We start from the raw sequence: 22,577 nt of genomic DNA, 5'->3' as shown, positions 1-22,577 counted from the left end.
GTTTACCCCCCCCACCACCGCAGATACACACCTCTGTACATGCAGATGAATTGGTATTTAAAAGAAGAAATCAGCAATGGTTTTAGAGAAGCAGTTCTCTAAAAAGGGTCAACAACTTAAGGCTGGGTGGTGGTTCTGCTTCAAAACGACGCCGTGCCTACGCCGTATGCTACGCGTCGACCTGTACCACACGCCGTCACTGACGCCGTCTTTGACGCCATCACTGACATCACCTCCCAAAAAATGTAACTACGCGTGGAGGCGACGCAGACCAAACGCAGACGAGAGGATTGTGATTGGTTCACTTGGAAGCAACGCATTTCCGGTTTGAAGTAGTCGTGAACTTTCAGCCTCTTTTCTTCGCGTATGTGTGATTTCTTTTGGTTTTGTTTTTTTGCACATTAGTTGACCTTATCTCTTATGTCAGACACCAACCAAAACACTCACCACCCCAGATGGGACTTGAACCCACAATCCCTGGCTTAGGAGGCCAGTGCCTTATCCATTAGGCCACTGGGGCTCGTGTTTACCCCCCCACCACACACATACACACCTCTGTACATGCAGAAGAGATCAGCAATGGTTTTAGAGAAGCAGTTCTCTAAAAAGAGTCAACAAGTTAGAGTTAGAGAGATCATTGACAGATGGAAAACATTGAAGACGGTGGTTATTCACCCCGAGATCAGGCCATGGGGGGGCGATAACAAAGAGCCGACGGAGGCCTCGGTTCCCTGGGAAGATCCTGGATTAGGTCCTGGCGGGAAATACTCGGGGGGCTTTTCACGGAAAGGGGTTTCACCTCAGAATCATCTGGTTCGATTAAAATCCTTCAAGGTAAAGAAGTAGGGTTGAATACCAAACCACTACTATCTCAAAACTAGCTTGAACAAGTTCCTGCCCCCCCCCAACTGGAGCTGACTCCCAGGTCGCTATTATAGATATTACAAATGTTTGAAAGTATTGAAGTTACATGACAGTGAAGACCAGGTATCGTCCACCACAGACGACTGTGATGTCTAAAAAGACCAGGACCAGGACCGGTGTTGACGTAGCCCTGGAGAGAAACCTCCATCAGCATCATGGGAGTTGTAGTCTGAGGGTTTTTTAATTAACGACATCGAGGATCAGAGTCGTTCTGACTGTGAAGACCTCATAACGTCCACCACGTCTAGTGTTTCCACCTTTCAGAAATAGAAATAAGTGACGCCCCGATTTCAGCAGCACAGGAGCCAAAAATAACGGGACATCCCCAAAACTTCTAAAATGCATAGAAATGTATTTATTTTATGTGAAAAAACTAAATGCTTTGATCAGCCAACATCAGCCCAGATGTAGAATACAGTTACAGGTGAAGAATATGGTGTAAAAGTTAATTTAATTCAATAATTCAACTTAAAAGGTGAAACTAATATATTACATCGTCTCATTACACGCAAAGCTGTTAAACCTTTAATTGTTATCATTTTTATGATTGAATTGTTTATTGATTTCATAAAATATCCTAATTTTTCATTTGGGTTTTTCATAAACTGTGAGCCATAATCACCAAAATTATAACAAATAAAGGCTTGAAATATCTAACTTTGAATGTAGTGGGAAATAATACATTTGTTTAACCTTAAGTTGAATTTACTACAAATGAAATTTTGTAATATATTCTAATTTTCCGACCTTCACCAAAAACATTAAAAAGAGATGTACATCAGTTAAGGCAAGAGAAATATGGAATAGTTGTGACAACGACCTAAAAATGTGCAGTTCTATCTTCAAGTTCAAGAAAATGTTTAAAGAAAATATTGTAAATAAATATAAAACACTATAACTATAAAGTATATTATCAAAAACATTCTAGAATGTGAAACGTCAATTTTATATTTTGTCTTATTTATATTTTGTCTTCTTTATTTATGCATTGTTGGTTTCCACGGATTAAAGCTAATGTTTCAGATTTAAGTTGATCACAAGATAAAAAGGGAAGAAGCTTCGGCTTCAGCTGCAGCTTTTTGGAAAAAGCAATGTTTATTTTACTTTTTTCATCTTGTTTTGTAAAATAACTTGTACAAGACCGAAATAAAGACAATTCATTCATTCATTCATTCATTCATTCATTCATTCATTCATTCATTCATTCATTCATTCATTCATTCATTCATTCATTCATTCATAAGAGCATAATATATGTCCGTATTGGTTCTATACGGAACGCAACTTTTAATTCCCAATTTCGTAACAATTCCGTATTTCAAGCCGTCGTTACCCGATCCCTCTGAAGGTGTTGGGCTAATCGAGCCTCGCCCACCGAGGGATTTAGCTGTTTGTTTCGCCCACCGAGCGATTTAGCTGTTTGTTTCGCCCACCGAGCGATTTAGCTGTTTGTTTGTCTTCCAGCTCCGTCTCGGGTGTCGCGGGGGACGGGTCTGAGCATGTGCGGTAAAAGAGTTGCCCTTCGGTTGCTGCTGTCACCGCTTTGACTGACAGGCCCGTCCGCCGTACGAGACGGCCGGGATTAAAGTCGGCCGAGCGTAAAAACAAACGCTGGCACTTTCAAGGAGCAGCTCAGGAACGCGGGAGATTCTGACCCCAGGATTTATTTCCTCCAGGGGGAAAACCCTGATCAGACTGAATCTCTGACAGGGACGTGAAACTCCACACGTTCAAGCATCACTCGTCTCCTGAGGCCAACGGGAGGTTAACGTACCGGTCTTCATGCCAGAACTCAGGGCTCAGGTGAGGTGGTACAGGTGAGGTGGATGCCAGGACCTGGGACCTGGAAACGGGACCTGGAAACGGGGCCGCAGAGTTCAGTCAAGAGAGTTGCTGCTCTAGAGAGCAGAGTTGGACCAACAAAGAGGAACCACAAACGAACGGACACCAACCAAAACTCTCACCACCCCAGACGGGACTCGAACCCACAATCCCTGGCTTAGGAGGCCAGTGCCTTATCCATTAGGCCACTGGGGCACATGTTTGCCCCCCCCCCACCACATCTACACACCTATAGATACACATCTACACACCTCTGTACATGCAGATGTTTTGGTATTTTGGCAAAGAGATCAGCAATGGTTTTAGAGAAGCCGTTCTCTAAAAAGGGTCAACAAGTTAGAATTGGAAAGATCATTGACAGAACCCAAATTCCCAAAGAGCTTTTTTTCTCTCTTCTCCCTCTGGATATTTTTCAGCAAAGGCTTTGTGTGTATCGTTGAAAAGTCTTGCGACATTTGAGCGTTTATTGTTGGACAGTTTTTCTCCACAAATTAGGAGTAGGCCACTCTCATCAGAGCTAAATGCTAATGAATCTGCCCAGGCATCAGTGAATGTTCCATTTTCTTCACATATTTTTCTTTTCTTACATTTCTCCAGACTTGGTGGGGTTGAAAGTCGCGACGAATGGATGGCGTTTTGGCGGAAATACCGGCTTTATATATATATGTATACCGGCTTTATATATATGTATACCGGCTTTATATATATGAATACCGGCTTTATATATATGAATACCGGCTTTATATATATGAATACCGGCTTTATATATATGTATACCGGCTTTCACGAGTATGACGTTTATTTTGAGCGACGAAAAACAATAAAATATATTTATTCTAATATGTTAAGATCACAATAATCTTCCAATTTAGAACTAAAATACTAAATAACTAACACAAATAAAATACACTTCAATTAAATACTTTTTTAAGGATGAAAGAGCCGCACATAACCCCAACTCTACCGTAGCGCCTTATATATGGAAAACTTTTTAAAATACGTCATTCATTGAAAATGCGCCTTATAGTGCGGAGAATATGGTACTGCTTACGTTCCAATGATTTATATCTGCTAAACGTGCCAAAGGTGCGTTCAGAACCAGGTAAATGCTGTTTTAAGTTCCTGGAACTGTTGTTTGTAAGTTACATGTTGAGGACAGACATTATGCTGATGTTTCACCCTCGGTGAAAATGAGTTCGACACCTCTGTTCTAGAAAGTACTGTAAGGGACTTGGTCTTGGTTTCTCCAAGTCCACAAAGCATTGCTGAACCGGTCGGACGAGTTCCCGTCCCGGTGGATCCTAGCGAGGGTTTAGAACTGGACCAGGTTTTCATGAGGGGGGAACTACATCAAATCTGACTGAAGAGACGTGTGGATTTACAGAAATAAAACGACAGACGAGTCCAGAACTCGGGGAAAGTAAACTCCCCCCTCCGGAGAGACGAGGAGGAAGAGTTTAACCTTCGTTGTTAGAAAGGAAAGGAAAGTGTGTTAGTTTTGTCTTCCTCCCCCCGAGGTCCAGATGCCACACGTTTCCAAATTGATTCCATTTAACTGAGATCTCATCTAGATTGGCTCCCAGAAGTTAATTCTTTGTTTAATAATTTGCTCTTAATCGGCTAATGATAATAATGATAATAATGATAAAGCTGCAGCTTGGCGGGAACAAAGCTGCTCATTGTGAGCTAAAGCTGCTAAAGCTGCTAAAGCTCTTAAACAAATAAGATTAGAGATAATAGAGTTAATATCCCTTGTTACATTTGAGGAGGAGATGAATTATCAGATTTGCTGCTGTTAGGAATGTGTTTCTCTTCTAGCATTCATCCATCCATAATACATGCACGAAAATCGGTACACACCTGTATCATGTCACAACTTAAAGAAAAGTCTCTTGGCGCCATGGCCCAAACCAAACAGGAAGTCGGCCATTTTGAATTAATCGTGTCATTTTGGCACAATTTATGCCATTCCTTCAGCCGTTAATACGGCCCGAACCGTAACGTGCACCCAGATGTGTTATACATCAAAATGTGCGTCTCCATCCTGCGACAACACGCATTACTTTTCTCTTTCAAAAGCGTTACCGTGGCGACGCTAGAGCCAAAAAGCGCCCCCCCTTCATCTGATTGGTCCATATTTGATAGTTCCTACTTTCTGCCATAACTTTATAATGGTTTGACATAAAGAGTCGTGGCTGGTTTCATCCAAAATAACTTAAGAGACTTTAGATCAGGGGTGTCAAACTCATTTTTCTCGGCGGGCCGGATTTTACCAATTTTTTTCTCGCGGCCGCACGCTCAAAATAACAAAAACGGTGCGAAAAAATTTTTCTTATTCTTTTTTTTTTTACTATTGTTATCGAATCCAATATCAGTTTAGTTCATTTTAAAGGAAATGTGCACTTTGTTTACACTCTAATTATGTAAAATATGTTTCTTCAGGATCTTTTCTTGAAAGTTCTCGGGTTTTTTTTCAAATTATGTATAAGATACTTTTAATATCATTTTACAAAGATAAACAGAAACAAGTATGTTTTTTTTATATTTTGCTTTTTTATAGGAAATTTAATTAAGAGCTAAATCTTTCTAATTACATCCGAGAGTGTTTCTTTGTGATTTAGAGATTTTTCCAGTACAATTAAATTTATTTATTTTTAAAAATTGTCGCGGATATTTACGCCAGTGTGCCGAAAAAGTCAGCACTTCTTTTTTAACTGTTTTACTTTGTCACTATCTCGTATTCAAAACTGAAATTCTCCCAATAAATATCTTCTATCATCTTTTTTAGCAGTGATATTTTTCCTGCGAAAATATATAATAGTAGTCAGTTAATAAAAATAAACCACCGTCTACAAAGAAATAAAATCGACAAATGCATTCTAGAAAACTAAAAAAATGTCAAACTGCTCTTTGTGGAATAACGATGGATTTGTAGAAGAAATATATTATGGGATATGCTGCGATTCATGGCAATTATTTATGCCTTCCTTTTTAGGTTTTTTGCGTTGGAAACTTCTCTCGGGCCGCACATTTGACACCCCTGATCTAGAGACTATAATGACCCCAATAGTTTGTTTCCAAAACGGTTACACAACAGTTTGATGTTCTCTGCCGTCATGGACGCCTGGTTCTGCATGTGTTTGGTGGGGGTGTGGAGGGGGATACGGGAGTGTGGAGGGGGATACGGGTGGGGGGGGATACGGGGGTGGAGGGGGTTAATTTGGTGACTAATTAAAGGCGAGTGAGTGACCTGGTGAAACATCACTCCCCCTCCACCTCCTCTGTCGTCTCTAAAGAGGTCGTAGGGCGTTAATAATGTTAATAATGTTAATAATGTGACCCCACCCTGAGTGATGGGGTGTTTGAAGACGGACCCTCCCTGCTTGTTTCTGCACCCCCCCCCTCTTTCTTCTCCTTTCTTCTTCTCCTCCTCTCTTGTCCTCTGGTCTTCTCTTCTATCCTCTTTCATGCTCCGCGGCTTCGGCTCCTCCTCTTCAATCTCAGACTGGAACTGGTGATTATCTGGGGGGGGAATCATCTGGGGGGCCAGGGGTTTGAAGGTGCCCCCTTCTTCCCCTCCTTTCTCCTCTACTTCTCCTCCGTTCTCCTCTTCTTCTTCCCTCCCTCAAAGCTTTACGTTTGAACCGATCCCTCTGCAGCCTGGCTGCTCTCCGGCTGCAGGGAGGAATTAAGTCGGTTCACGAACCAGGAGGAACTGGATTCTCTTCTTCTGTTATCCCCCTGGACCAGATCCTGGACCAGACCCTGGACCAGACCCTGGACCAGACCCTGGACCACATCCTGAATTATGGTTCTACGTCAAAACGACGCCGTGCCTACGCCGTCACCGTGACGCCGTCACCGTGACGCCGTCGTGAACCTTCGGACTTCTCCGTCTCTCCACGGTGCAGTTCCCCCCGCGACCGCTAGTTAGCGATCTTTTCCTGAATGGTTTATCCGACTTTTCTAGGTCACAGTGAATCAAAGAGATAAGGACAACTATTGTGCAAAAAAACAAAGCAAAAAAAATCACACATACACGAAGAAAAGAGGCTGAAAGTTCACGACGTGTGGTCTGCGTGATCACGGCGTGTGTTCTGCGTCGACGCGTACCCTACGGCGTAGACACGGCGTCGTTTTGACGCAGATCCAGAACTCAAGTTTAAGACCGCAGGCGGAAGCAAAAACAACATTTCTAAAAGCTGAAAACGGGCTCAGCAGCAACACACACTGCCGCTCGGAGTGATGAGGGTTTGATTCCCGGCTCTGATGTCACCGCTAACCTGGCCAGACCCCCCCCCCACACACACACACACACACACACACACACACACACACACACACACACACACACACACACAAGTAGTTGTGTTTCCGCCGGTGGAGGAGAAGAAAGAAGACGGGGATGAAAACGAGCCGCACTTGATCCCGCTGGTCCCGCTGGTGCCGTCATTAGATCAGATAAACCTGCCCCCCCTTAAACCCCCCCATCTCAGGGTCTTATTGGTTCCTCCTGCAGGATTAGGGGGTCCTGGTCCTGGGGGGTTTGGTGGGGGGGGGGGGGGGGGGGGCCCTTATCCCTTATCTGCGGCTCTGGACGCTGCAGATTGCTTTCACCGGCGCACAAAGACACCCCGATCGTAAAAGCCCCGGCCCGGTGGATCCGACCCCCCCATCTTTATCCCCCCCCCTTCATTCAATCATTAAACGGGTTCATTTCTTTTCCATAATCTGCTCCTCCTGACGCAGATGATACTATTTATGTAGCTGGATATTTATATGAGTTAAACCAAAAAGAAGCACTGAAAGGTTTTAAATGTGTATTTTAAATTGTAATTTAATACAATAATAATAAATTAAATCAATAGATAAATCTGTCTGTGATTATAAAGTTATGTTGAGAAATTTAAATAACAGTTTTCACTGCGGAAATGAAATAAAGTGACTTTCAGCTTTCAGCCAACTTTATTTATAAAACACTTTAAACAGCTGAACGTAGAAATAAAACTGCATCAGAATAATAAAATAAAATAAAATATGTCTTTTATCAGACAAACTAGTTTGTTTCAGGCCCTCTAAAGTATTTGGATCGTGAAGCCTCAGACGAACGGCTACAGACGAGCCAATGGCTGTGGAGGATGAAACATCTGGACCAGAAACATCTGAAACATCTGGAGTAGAAACATCTGAAACATCTGGAGTAGAAACATCTGAAACATCTGGACCAGAATCATCTGAAACATCTGGAGTAGAAACATCTGGACCAGAAACATCTGAAACATCTGGAGTAGAAACATCTGGAGTAAAAAACATCTGAAACATCTGGACCAAAAACATCTGGACCAGAAACATCTGAAACATCTGGAGTAGAAACATCTGAAACATCTGGACCAGAAACATCTGGACCAGAAACATCTGAAACATCTGGAGTAGAAACATCTGAAACATCTGGACCAGAATCATCTGGACCAGAATCATCTGAAACATCTGGAGTAAAAAACATCTGAAACATCTGGACCAGAAACATCTGGACCAGAAACATCTGGACCAGAAACATCTGAAACATCTGGAGTAGAAACATCTGAAACATCTGGACCAGAATCATCTGAAACATCTGGAGTAGAAACATCTGAAACATCTGGACCAGAAACATCTGAAACATCTGGACCAGAAACATCTGGACCAGAAACATCTGAAACATCTGGACCAGAAACATCTGGACCAGAAACATCTGGACCAGAAACATCTGGACCAGAAACATCTGGACCAGAAACATCTGGACCAGAAACATCTGGATCTCAGACTAATTAAACCAATAATCTTCCTGGGTGCACGAGCGATGTCGCCGTCATCGGTCACCATGGCAACAGCCAGGCTCAGCTGGACAGCAGGTCTGGTTTCAGACACGTGTCAGTCCTCCTGATGCTCAGGTGGAGGTTAGCAACAGTAACTAAGGTGGAGGTCAGGTGGGGCCCCGGGGAGTCCCGGAGGTTCGGGTCAGTCCTCAGACGGCGCCCTGAGAGCGAGGTCAGAGGTCACGTGGAGGTCAGAGGTCACGTGGAGGTCAGAGGTCACGTGGAGGTCAGAGGTCACGGGCCTGAGAGGTCCGGCCTCATCAAACATGGCCGCCGGCGACGCCGTGACGCTGTGACATCACAGACGGCTGATCTGGAGGTGGAGCTGTCAGGCAGGGGGCGGGGCTACAGCCGAGCAGAGGAGACACAGGAAACAACAACCAGTGAAGTCAGAGGTTCTGACCCGACTGAAGGTTCTGACCCTGACGGGATCCCAGAGGACAGACGGGGAATTCTTGGCATTGTTGCGTCAGCCCGAGGCCGAGCCGCCCTTGAGCCAGACCTGGAGACGGAGGGGGGGGGGTTACAACAGGACCCAGAACCGGGTCTGGCCCAGAACCAGCTCTTCAGGCCTTTTCTATCAGCGCCGGTGCAGGAGGACGTGTGGACCGGGATACTGTTGCCGTGGAGACGGGGGGGGCGTAATCGTCCCAGAGAGTTGGCACTCTGACGAGGTTTTAAGGTGAGGGTACCAGGACCACAGAGATGGTACCAGGGCCACAGAGATGGTACCAGGGCCACAGAGATGGTACCAGGGCCACAGAGATGGTACCAGGGCCACAGAGATGGTACCAGGACCACAGAGATGGTACCAGGGCCACAGAGATGGTACCAGGGCCACAGAGATGGTACCAGGGCCACAGAGATGGTACCAGGACCACAGAGATGGTACCAGGGCCACAGAGATGGTACCAGGGCCACAGAGATGGTACCAGGACCACAGAGATGGTACCAGGGCCACAGAGATGGTACCAGGGCCACAGAGATGGTACCAGGACCACAGAGATGGTACCAGGGCCACAGAGATGGTACCAGGGCGGGTTATTCTCACTTTTATTGAGCTAAGCCTGTAGGCCTAAGCTGCAGAAAGCAGAATAAAGTCACAAACTTGTTCACACACACACACACACACACACACACACACACACACACACACACACACACACACACACACACACACAAACACACACACACAGGCCTGACAGCTGTCAATCACATGGCGCTGAGAACTGAACGACGAGCTGTAAAGCCTGATTTATGGTTCAGCGTTAAATCACCGCAGACCCGGAGTAGGGTCTGCGGTGATTTAACGCTGAACCATAAATCAGGCTTTACATCCAATCAGCGTTGGCTCACGGCCCCGATGCGTTTACAGTTGTAAAGTAAGAATCAGCTACACTGGCCGCACAATGCACATTTTATCGTAATTATAGCCTACAATTTACAATTATCTATGAACGTATCACACAAAACAGAGCCCTCTCATTGGGCCCTATGAGCGTGTGGGCCCCGGGGAGACCTGGCCCCGGGGCCCCCGCCCCCTAATCCCCTCTGGCTCCGCTACAGCCCGTGGTCATTTAAAGGTGAGTTTATTGTCCAGTTATTCCCAGATATTTAAAAGTGTCCACCGTCTCAGCTGTTTGGATGTTTTTGATGGTTCTGGGCTGGACGGTAATGCCCTGGTTTATGGGGGTTGATTTGGAGACGATGGTCTGGTAATTGTCTGATAATTGTCTGATAATTGTCTGATAATTGTCTGATAATTGTCTGGTAATTGTCTGATAATTGTCTGATAATTGTCTGATGATTGTCTGATAATTGTCTGATAATTGTCTGGTAATTGTCTGATAATTGTCTGATAATTGTCTGATAATGGTCTGATAATTGGCGGATAATTGTCTGATAATTGTCTGATGATTGTCTGATAATTGTCTGATAATTGTCTGGTAATTGTCTGATAATTGTCTGATGATTGTCTGATAATTGTCTGATAATTGTCTGATAATGGTCTGATAATGGTCTGATAATGGTCTGAGCTCCACTTGGTGGAATGAGGGACTGTATCTTGAAGGTCCGGGTCAGACCTGTCAAATCTCCCGTTTTTACCGGGAAACGACCGTATTTCCCTCTTTCCTTCCGTCCTCCTGGATTAGTGTTTTCCCGTAAATTTCCCATTTTATATAGAGAGAAGATGTTTCTGCCAAAAAAGCAAAGACTTTGTTTAAGTAAATCTAAAAATGAGCAGATCGGTGGATCAGTGGGTTCAGCAGCGGCTTCAGTCCTGCAGGTCGCAGGTTCAAATCCCGGCCTGCACCTTTGCTGCATCATCCCTATTCTCTCTCTACCAACGTCCTGTCTGACACTTCAATAAAGGAACACTAGAGCCTAAAATCTTTAAAAATATATATATATATATCTAAAAATGAGAATCCAAATTTACTTTCTGCTCAGTTAGGAGTTCTGAAAGTTCTGAAAGATTCATAACTGTGATGTTTGTGTCTCTAATGGGAGAACGATGTGTGTCTATGTGTGTGTGTCTCTAACGTTAGACAAACCAACGTTAGTGTCTCTAACGGGAGAACGATGTCGTCAGCAGAACCAGCTGTTTAACCAGTGATGGAGGCCAGAACCATGAGAGGAAATGGAAGTGTGTGTGTGTGTGTGTGTGTGTGTGTGTGTGTGTGTGTGTGTGTGTGTGTGTGTGTGTGTGTGTGTGTGTGTGTGTGTGTGTGTGTGTGTGTGTGTGTGTGTGTGTGTGTGTGTGTACATGTGTGTCCGGCTGACTACCTGCTGCTGTAACAACATGTTCCGGGTCAGAACCTGCTGAGAGAGTTTCTCTTAGTTTCCTAATCAGGAATTGTTGGTTCCAGGAAGGAATGGAAGGAATTCCAGAACTCACCTCGGGGTCAGAACCGTCCAGACGGTGTCTCCGGGTCTCCGGGTCACTCACGGCCCCCCGTTCTACCCGGGCCACACCGTCTCTGTATAACTGTTGAACCAGAACCTCCAGCAGACCGGGGACACGGTGGAGGGTTGGACCTGCTGCTGGACCACCTACGATGGAGGAACCAGACCTGGACCAGACCATCAACCCTCCACCTCCGTGCTGGTCCAGGTCCAGGACCAGATCTCTCTCGCCTTTGTTATTTTTAATCTGAACATTTCCCTGACGGATCTTGTGTTAAAGATTATGGTTTGTCTCTCCTGGGAACTCTGACAAGAGTCTCCAATGTTTCCACTTTTGTAAAATCCTTCAGACGGACGAACGTTTAACGTTGAACGTTGACCGACGGTTCAGCCAACGACCTTCACCTCCCGGAGTCGCTTTGGTCGTCTCTCTGCTGTCACATCATTCTGTAAATAATGTTATTTTACCAGGACTAGTCAGCGTTTATTTGGTAAACTTTATATATTTCTCCTCCACGGCTCCTTTACGGCCGTTTCCAGAGTCCTCGTTTAAGTTTATAATAAAAGACAAAAAAGACTTGAGGATTAGAAGGAGTTCCTGCTACGTTGCTGTTAAAGCAGCACAACGTAACTTTCAGCTTTTCTGAGTTTGGCGGCTCCTTTGGACAAAAGCGGTAGTGCTTTACCAGAAAGAACACTACGTTTCCCATGAGCACCAGCGCGTACTGCCGGAAAACTCCTGTCCCCTCGCTGCATTTGTTTTGATGAGAGAAGACAGGACGCTTTTCTGTTTCACCAAGTGAACAGACGGAACGCAAAAAAAAGATGTTAAACTGCTGGAAAGGAACTGGAATTTACCGGGATACCTTAAACAAGGAAGCCAGGGAGCGGTATATGGAGAAAATAATGATTATTAACGGTCTGGATCCATATGAAATCTCTACTGAAGAGCCATGTGTTTCAATAAATTTGTATAATAGTACAACATACAGTACATGTTTTGTATCCCTCTTACTTCTCTTTCTTTTTTTTTTTTGACCGCTGTATTATGCTGAAGAGGCTCCTCGTGAGATTATTTTTTTCCTCTGCAGAGTTAATATTTTTTCCTCAACAAACTAGTTTTATCTGAAGATTGGGGTTAATTGCACCGCAGAGAGCTGGCCAGCAACTGCGTTTAGCTGGCGAAGTGGGGAATAAAACCCGTGTTTTGATCCGACGCCCGTCTGTGTGAGTGTTTGTGGTTTAAGGCTGTTTATGGTTCTGCGTTAAATCGACGCAGAGCCTACGGCGTAGGGTACGCGGCGACGCGCGCCGTACGTTGCGCGTCGCCACGAACCCTACGCCGTAGGTGTGCGTCGATTTAACGCAGAACCATAATTCAGGCTTTACTGTGTGTTTGGTCGTTACAGCCGCGATCCAAAGCGAGCCTCTTTCACTCTTTTACTCTGTTATATCAGATACTTGGCCTGCGTGGTTCTGCCTCCGAGCAGGAAACCGTTGAAAAGTTAAATCATTAGGATCTTTTCCCTGGTCTGTTATATGTGGAGCTGCTGCTGCTGCTGCTGCAGCAACGGGTTACCAGCTTCTGCTGAGCTCTGCGCTCTAAGCCCCGCCCATTTTCGTCTCGACTGCGAATCGGGAAGGAGGGGGAAGTGACGTATGTGCCGTAAAGCAGTCAAAGCCGTAAAATTTGTAGTTTTTTAGAGTGGCAGGGTTCCTACCATGCTCCTCAAAGTTACATAGTGCCAGTGAAGGCGATACAGACCCCCTCAGACCATGACAGAGGTTCATTAAACCTGTTGGAAGTTGATGTACCATCACAATGACTCTGGAAATATGATATTAAGGTGGAAAAGTTACGTAGTGTCGCTTTAAGTGTTGATTATCGAGTAGAATAGAATAAAACTTTATTGATCCCCCAGAGTGTTTCTTTATCCTGATAATGAAACACTTTTCTCTTATTAACATTAACGTTTGAGCCAAAGTGACACCAGATAACTAAGAATTAATTTAAAATGTTTGAATCAGCAGCTAAACTTCTGCACCTGCAGGAGTTAGCATTAGCGTTAGCATTAGCAGAGCAGCTCTCTCCTGGGGGCGGGGCGACCTCTGCTGGCCAGAGGGGAGAACTGCACCTGAATTTACTGCAGATCCAACAGTGAGATTCAGTTTACAGTAAGATCTGGATCTTTTTCCTGCAGGGTGGGAAACGTTTTCTTTTTTAACAACAGTTGTCTGGTTTAGAAATAACAGACAGTTTTGCTGCATCTGCACGTGTGTCTGTATTTAATTACAGTTTAGTGTTTATAACGGCCTTGTTTGAATAAATATATGGATAATATTTGATATTGTTGTGAATGATTAAGAATCAGGTCCATTTCAGTGATGCTGATATTACGGTGTAATCTGATTACTATCATGGTAAATAATGTCATTTCAATCTTGATTTGATTTGAAGATTTTATTTTGAACGTGCATAAAAAGCGTAGAAAAAAATGAAAAAACAGAATACAAAAAAAAAAAAAAAATAAAATAAAAAAAAAAAATATATATATATATATATATATATATTGTAGCAACCCAAGATTTTGAAGGAACAGGCTTGGAGTGTTTCCAGACGGGTGTAGTTTATTTGAAGATTTGTGCATAGCACCAAAGACGTCGAACACCGTGAAAACTGTGACACAAAATGACACAGGTAAATTAGCCCACAACAGGCACACTCTATAAACAACAACTGCATATTAGCAGGCAATACAAATTACAGAATATATGAAATACTATACAAATCAATATAATATACAAATGAATCGTACCTCACTCCGCTGATCAAGGGTGCTAAGGGGAATCCTTGGAAAGCTGCCACCAATACTGTTGCAAAAAGCTAGTTAGCCATGAACTTTGCTGGCTTCACAAACAAAAAACAGTCTTCTTTTAAATTAAAATTGCAGATAATTCTATCTCCAAAAACGTCACAAAAAGGCACACAATAACACTGTTAACCAAAAAATGAGTGGGGTGAAACAAAATTAAACACTCATTAACAGTGGAGAGAAGATGTTAAAGATAAATTATTATAAGCTTTCTTTCTTGCTTCTATCTTTTTCGAGGTGTCGTCTTTCTCTGAGCTTGACTTGAAGCGTGCACGCGGGAGTTACAAGGCACGGGAAATTTAAAGCGACAGTGCTCAATTAACACAACTCACGGCCACTTACACTCCCACCACTCATGTTATACAGAATGAAGACATGGATCTTCCTGACTGAATGGGTATACCTGAGTCTTATGCCTACGTGATTTGCAGGTAAGTACTTCACGCAAGATTTAAGGTATAGGCTACCAAACTTATCATTCACTCTCAAGGAGGAGAACTAGTTTCTGAATGGGCCTTTCTAAGATCAAAGGTTTAGTTGAATGGTTTTGTTTTCCTAATGTCTTGTCTCCTACTAACACTCTAACACGACGCACAAGTCCATCACTCTCTTCTGTGGTTCCAACCACTCGACCAAGATGCCATTGGTTTCTTGGGGTGTCTTCCTTTATGATGACCAGGTCATCCACCTTAAGGTTGCGTCGAGTCGAGTGCCACTTCTGCCGTGTGGAAATGTTCATGAGATACTCTCTTTTCCATCGGCTCCAGAACTGTTCGACCAAGTATTGGACTCTTCGCCACCTTTTTGTTGCATAGACATCCTCCTTTTCAAACTTCCCAGGGGGTGGGAGGGCAATCTTGGACTTCATCATTAGGAAATGGTTTGGCGTTAGAGGTTCGAGTGAGGTAGGATCGTTCACTCCGTTGACAGTTAACGGACGGCTGTTCACAATGGCCATGGCTTCGTAGAACAGAGTTCTTAGGGACGAATCATCAAGTCTGCCTGAGCACTGGCTGAGTGTGGCATTCAGGACGTTGCGAACAGTACGGATCTGGCGCTCCCAGACGCCGCCAGCGTGACTTGCGGAGGGAGCGTTGAAGACGAACTCGCATTGCTTTTCTGCGAAGAAGCTCTCGAGTGTCTCCGCATCATGTTGTTTCAGTGCTTTCCTGAACTCGTTACTGGCTCCCACGAAATTGGTTCCTTGATCGCAATGGAGTTGGCGAACGGCTCCACGGAGGCTGATGAAGCATCTTAGGGCGTTAATAAAAGCATCCGTGGACAAATCCTCAAGCATCTCGAGGTGCACAGCTCGCGAGGAGAAGCAGGTGAAGATTAAGCCATATCGCTTTTGCTCTTTACGGGCTTTCTTTGTGATGAATGGACCGAAGCAATCAATGCCACAGTAGGTGAAGGGAGCAGAGGCTTCTGTGCGCTCCTTCGGAAGCTCAGCCATGCGCTGTTCTTCTGATGGCCGTCGAAGTCTTCTGCATCTCACACAGCCGTGAATCAACTTAGCAACTGATTTGCTTCCACCGAGGACCCAAAACCCATTGGCTCGAAGTTCTGTTACAGTTTGACTTCGACCTTGGTGACAGATTTTGTCATGGTAATGAGTCAGGATCAACTTGGTGATGTGTCCTTCTTTGGGTAGAATCACGGGATGCTTGACTTGTAGACATAGGGACGACTGCTTCAGTCTTCCGCCGACGCGAAGTATTCCCTCCTCTAGGATGGGATCCAGGCGAAACAGAGTACTGGAGTTTGGAAGACTTTCTCCCTTCTGAAGTGTCTTCATTTCTTGGGAGAACGCTTCTTCTTGTATGAGCTGGATCACTACTACAGCTGCTGCCTCACGTTCTTCCAGAGTCACAGGTTCTCTGGGACATTTTTGCTTGGACTTCAGTCTCTTGATTCTCGCGACGACATTCAGGAGTCTTGACCAAGAGGAGAATCGACTCAAGTTGGTAAGTATGTTTGGTTGTGGAGGTTCAACTTTGGTTGCAAACGCCTGCATTGACTTGACTTCAGGATCGCCGACGAGCAATTCTGGTTGGAGGTCAGACGCTGCATGTATTTCCGATTTCCACAGGAATTCAGGTCCCGTTAACCAGTTCGTTGAGGAGATTTCTGTTGCGAGGAGGCCTCTTGAGGCGTGGTCAGCTGGGTTTTTGGTTGTGTCTATGTAGTGCCATTGGCTGGGGCTTGTGTATTCTCTGATCATTTGGACACGATTGGCAACAAAGACATGAAACCTTCTTGCTTCATTACCGATGTAAGCTAGGACCACTTGGGAGTCAGTCCAGAAAAACTCTCCATCAATCTTCATCTCAAGCTCGTTTCTTAGCATGACACTTGATCTCGCAGCGACCACCGCTGCTGAGAGTTCAAGTCTTGGAATGCTGGTAAGTTTCGTGGGTGCAACTCTGGCTTTTGCCATCACGAGACTGCAGTAGACTTTGCCGTCTTCGTTCTTACTTCTCAGATATGAACAGGAGCCATAGCCCTGGTTGCTTGCGTCCGAAAAGTGATGGAGTTCCCTTCTAACAGTTTTACCAAAGTCTCGTGGTTGGTAACATCTTGGTATGGAAACTTCCTTCAGCCTTTGGAGACCCTCTTTCCATTTCTCCCACCGTGGGCTTAAGTCTTCAGGAAGTAGGTCATCCCATGTGATGCCCCTGCGACAGAGCTCCTGAAGTATGCATTTTCCAGTTAGGATGAATGGTGCCACAAATCCAACTGGATCGTACAGGGAAGCGATGACTGATAGGATCCCGCGGCGCGTGGAGGATTTCATCTGTAGGTTCACATCAAAGTTGAAGTTGTCATTTTCGAGTGACCACTGAATTCCGAGCGCACGTTCTGCTGGTGCAGCATGTAGATCGACGTTGAGGGGTTCGGATGTCACTGCTCTTTCTGTTGCGTCCACAGAGTCCAGAACCTTTCTGTCATTAGAATTGAACTTGTGGAGACGCAGACCTCCTCTCTTGCACAACTCTTGTGCATCAGCGATCAGCTCTTTGGCTTCTTCTACGGTTGGGACGCTGATGAGCCCATCGTCAACGTAGAAGTTCTTTTTGATGAAGGCTGATGCTGTTGGATAATCATCTTCGTGTTGGTGAGCCAGGTACTTTAGGCCGAAGTTGGCACATCCAGGAGACGAAGCGGCACCAAATAGGTGGACAGCCATGCGATACTCTTGAGGCTCCTTTTCCAAGTCTCCACCCTCCCACCAGAGAAACCGTAAGTAGTCCCGTAGTTCAGGTGACACATAGAACTGATGAAACATTTTCTCGATGTCACAGATGATGGCTACGGGTTCCTTCCTGAAGCGACAGAGTACTCCGAGGAGGGGATTGATCAGGTCAGGTCCCGTGAGCAACATGTCATTCAATGAGACTCCACGAAACTTTGCTGAACAGTCGAAGACGACCCTTAGCTTCTCTGGCTTCTTGGGGTGGAACACACCATGGTGTGGTATGTACCATTCAGTCTGCTTTTCTCCTGTTTCAAGGGCTCGCTCTGCATCACCTTTCTTGAGCATTTCCTCCATGAAGGAATTGTACTGATCATAATACTGCTTGTTATTTTTTAGCTTTTTCTTCAGGTACTGCAGTCGGATTTCTGCCAACTTCTTATTGTTTGGCAGAGGAGGAGGATCTGTGCTCTTGAAGGGGAGGGGCATTTCGTAGTGTCCATCTTCCCTTTGAATAATGTTGTCACTCAGCAGCTGGATGAAGCGAACATCATCTTGTGACACATACTTGTCTTTGTCTGCATACTTCCTCTCGTTAAAGTCCGACTCCAACATCTTCAACACGTCAATGGCTGACGGTGCTGGCATCTCTTTTACTGCAACTCGATGGACGAAACTCTGGTTTCCTTGGCGATCCAGGTGTGGGTTTGATGATCCGACAATGCTCCAGCCGAGTTCAGTTCTCTGAGCGAATGGATCGTTTTCAGTTCCTGTGACGACCTCTAAGGGTGCTAATGCCAACGGGCAGTTGCTTCCAATCAACAGTCCCACTTCGCAGTCTTTCAGTGGTGGAAGTTTCTTTGTGAGGTGCTTGAGATGAGGCCACTGCAAAGCTGTCTTTGAAGTCGGAATGTAGGATCTGTCGACCGGGATGAAGTCACGGGTGTACGCTTGACGCAGCTGGATTTGTTTCTCAGACTGTAGTCCTCGGACTTGTAGACCAGCAACACTTTTGCTCGATATTACAGTATCAACAGCTGTCATGGTACTAAGCTTCAGCTGTACTGCTTTGGTCTTTACGTTTAGCTCTTCAAGTAGGTCGTCCAAGATGAATGTCGAGTCGCTCTGCGTGTCCAGAAGCGCATACGTTAGAATTTCTTTCTGGGGCTCTGTTGCAGATGATATGAAAACAGGAACAATGCTTGATGTGGCAGAGGTGCGTTGCATAATTGCATTAGACGTGATCTTGATTTCCTCCTGCATGCTGCTGCCGCCTGTGGAAGTGGGCTTTTTCTCTGGTGCTTCCGCAGGCCGGTTGTTTCTCTCTTCATGGAGGCAGGTCGGATGACGTCGGTTACACGTGCCACAAGTATGTCGTTTTTTGCAGTCCTTGCTGCTGTGTCCCTTTCTCAGGCATCCGAAACAGAGGTTATTTTCACGTATGAAGCCCTTTTTGTCTTCCATCGATTTCGCTGCAAAGATGGGACATTTTGCAACGCCGTGCGTTTCATCTTTGCAGGTTAGACAAGGTGGCCTTGGTCTGAGGTTTGACGTTTCCTTTACCTCTTCAGTGGAGTTGTTCCTTTCAGTGTTTGTATGAAGCGCTCGAGCTCTCTTGGGTTGTCTGTCGTCCGTCGATTTTATCAGAAATGGGGAGGTGATTGGATTACAGGCAATCCTCGCTTCTGTTTGGATGAATGCGGTGAAGTATGAGAAGCTTGGGTATTCTCCGGATTCATCTAGACTGTGTGTGACGACTCTGCTCCATTTCCGGACAATCCAGTCTGGAAGTTTTTTCAGCAGCTTATGGTTCTCTTCACAGTCGTCCAGGATGTTCAATCCTTTCACATGTGGCATTGTTTCAACGCATCCTTGCAGGAAATCAGCAAACTCCCTGAGTGCAGCAGGTTCACTTGTACCTACTTTGGGCCACTTCGATAGCTTGTCTCTGATAGCCTTCTGCACGATGAAGGGGTGTCCATATCGCTCTTCGAGGACCTTCAAGGCTCCCTGATAGGCTTCTTCTGAATTTCTGTAGAAAAATCCCTCTACAGCTTTGCGTGCATCTCCACTCAGATAGTTTTTTAAATAAAACATTTTCTCGTGAGCTGGTAGAGGCTGGCGGTCTATCACTGCCATGAAAGACATCTTCCAGTCTATATACTTCAGGGGCTCACCTGAGAACTTTGGTGGCTCGGGGGCAGGCAGACGATTTATACTGAGTGAAGCTATGAGTGCTTGGGTTAGGCTATCTTTCTCTTGAGATATTGGCGCAGAAGTATGCGTTTGTGGACGCTGGAACATTTTAGCTGGAGAAGGCTGGTACGTTTTTGCTGGTGTTCGAGGGGGCTCGAAGGGTTTTGAGTGTGGGTTCAGCTGGCTTTTGAGTTCAGTTTGATAATCAGTCCCTTTGACCCAGTCTTTGTTATCATTTTCAACGCTTTGGTATACTTTTACTCTAGCCGCTGCTATCCTCACTTCTGTTTTTGCCTGTAGTACTTCTAGCCTTTTCTTTTCTTCAAGCATCTCCAACTCTGCTCTTTTGAGAGCCTCTTCCTGAGCCTGGATCTCGTACACTGCTTTAGCCCTTTCTTCTTTCGCTGCTAGTTCAGCTTCTGCGTCTACGTGTTTGCTTGAGGTTCTTGAGTGGTCAGACTCTCTGGACACTGAGAGTACAGTATCTGTATCCGTTTCTCCGAAGACAGACCCATACTCATTTTTGTTTAGCACTAACCTCACTCTTGCCTTCTCGAGGTTATCGTTAAATGGATTCTCTACAGTTTCTAGCCTCTTCTGTACCATTTCACAGACCTCTTCAGTTATTGCAATAGAGACGTCCATCCTGGAGACTATGTCTGGGGTGGCTAGATGATTACGCTGAATGTGCTCGTAGCATTCACTAATTACATTGTAATTAGTTTGGATTTCTTCTTTGTAATTTTCTAGTTCTTCTTGAGAACAGAATGATTTTAGAGCTGTTCTGACCCGCCGTGCAGTCTCTTTCCAGGAGTCATAAGCCTTTATAAAGTCTCTTTTGTGTTTTATGGCCTTCTGGTCATGTAACTCTTGACCCTTCTCTGTAAAGATTTTAACACGTGTAGGCCTATTTGACTCGCCCTGTTGTGTGCTATCAATTTGTTCTTCCTGTTGTGCGTTATCCATTTCCTCACCACTAAGTGACATTTTGTTGAAGTTTTTTGTAGCTGTTTGATTGTACTAAATTATACTTGTTTATAACTCAGCAAACTCTTAATATCAAACGAGCTGGATTATTACATTCAACATACATAGGTTAACACACAAACAGTTGCTCTACAGATGATTCACACTAGCAGGTTCAATGTTTCAATCATGTGAAATTAAATTACCCTTTTTTAACCTTAATCATGCAACTTCAGATTTAGAATTACATCAAATCATCAACATGAGCAATACGTTGCTTATATGAAGGTAACCACAGTCCAATGAATGAATGTACTGTATTTCAAGTCCAAACAGTCTTTCTATTATTGTCCATTAAACTACATGGACTGATCTTGCCTGAGTGTTGATCGAAGAATGAATTCTGATGACCAGTAGATGGCAGTCTTCTACCACGAAAGGGAGGACTATCACCACTCCACACGCGACGAGTTTTCACTGTAGCAACCCAAGATTTTGAAGGAACAGGCTTGGAGTGTTTCCAGACGGGTGTAGTTTATTTGAAGATTTGTGCATAGCACCAAAGACGTCGAACACCGTGAAAACTGTGACACAAAATGACACAGGTAAATTAGCCCACAACAGGCACACTCTATAAACAACAACTGCATATTAGCAGGCAATACAAATTACAGAATATATGAAATACTATACAAATCAATATAATATACAAATGAATCGTACCTCACTCACCTGATCAAGGGTGCTAAGGGGAATCCTTGGAAAGCTGCCACCAATACTGTTGCAAAAAGCTAGTTAGCCATGAACTTTGCTGGCTTCACAAACAAAAAACAGTCTTCTTTTAAATTAAAATTGCAGATAATTCTATCTCCAAAAACGTCACAAAAAGGCACACAATAACACTGTTAACCAAAAAATGAGTGGGGTGAAACAAAATTAAACACTCATTAACAGTGGAGAGAAGATGTTAAAGATAAATTATTATAAGCTTTCTTTCTTGCTTCTATCTTTTTCGAGGTGTCGTCTTTCTCTGAGCTTGACTTGAAGCGTGCACGCGGGAGTTACAAGGCACGGGAAATTTAAAGCGACAGTGCTCAATTAACACAACTCACGGCCACTTACACTCCCACCACTCATGTTATACAGAATGAAGACATGGATCTTCCTGACTGAATGGGTATACCTGAGTCTTATGCCTACGTGATTTGCAGGTAAGTACTTCACGCAAGATTTAAGGTATAGGCTACCAAACTTATCATTCACTCTCAAGGAGGAGAACTAGTTTCTGAATGGGCCTTTCTAAGATCAAAGGTTTAGTTGAATGGTTTTGTTTTCCTAATGTCTTGTCTCCTACTAACACTCTAACACGACGCACAAGTCCATCACTCTCTTCTGTGGTTCCAACCACTCGACCAAGATGCCATTGGTTTCTTGGGGTGTCTTCCTTTATGATGACCAGGTCATCCACCTTAAGGTTGCGTCGAGTCGAGTGCCACTTCTGCCGTGTGGAAATGTTCATGAGATACTCTCTTTTCCATCGGCTCCAGAACTGTTCGACCAAGTATTGGACTCTTCGCCACCTTTTTGTTGCATAGACATCCTCCTTTTCAAACTTCCCAGGGGGTGGGAGGGCAATCTTGGACTTCATCATTAGGAAATGGTTTGGCGTTAGAGGTTCGAGTGAGGTAGGATCGTTCACTCCGTTGACAGTTAACGGACGGCTGTTCACAATGGCCATGGCTTCGTAGAACAGAGTTCTTAGGGACGAATCATCAAGTCTGCCTGAGCACTGGCTGAGTGTGGCATTCAGGACGTTGC

General features: G+C 44.6%; 1 protein-coding gene and 2 non-coding genes across 4 annotated transcripts in view; all 3 read right to left on the bottom strand.

The window, feature by feature from the left end:
- The window catches only part of vps54 (VPS54 subunit of GARP complex), a 315,827-nt gene that overhangs the window by 179,975 nt on the left and 113,275 nt on the right, over positions 1-22,577 (bottom strand). The window lies entirely within an intron of this gene.
- On the bottom strand, positions 448-520 carry trnar-ccu (transfer RNA arginine (anticodon CCU)). Its single transcript has one exon. It is a non-coding gene; the product is annotated as a tRNA-Arg (tRNA).
- On the bottom strand, positions 2,889-2,961 carry trnar-ccu (transfer RNA arginine (anticodon CCU)). Its single transcript has one exon. It is a non-coding gene; the product is annotated as a tRNA-Arg (tRNA).

Source organism: Cololabis saira, chromosome 1, assembly GCF_033807715.1.
Source record: "Cololabis saira isolate AMF1-May2022 chromosome 1, fColSai1.1, whole genome shotgun sequence".
Taxonomy (NCBI): domain Eukaryota; kingdom Metazoa; phylum Chordata; class Actinopteri; order Beloniformes; family Belonidae; genus Cololabis; species Cololabis saira.
The sequence above is the reverse complement of the archived record's forward strand: the minus strand, read 5'-3'. Positions and strand labels throughout refer to the sequence as shown.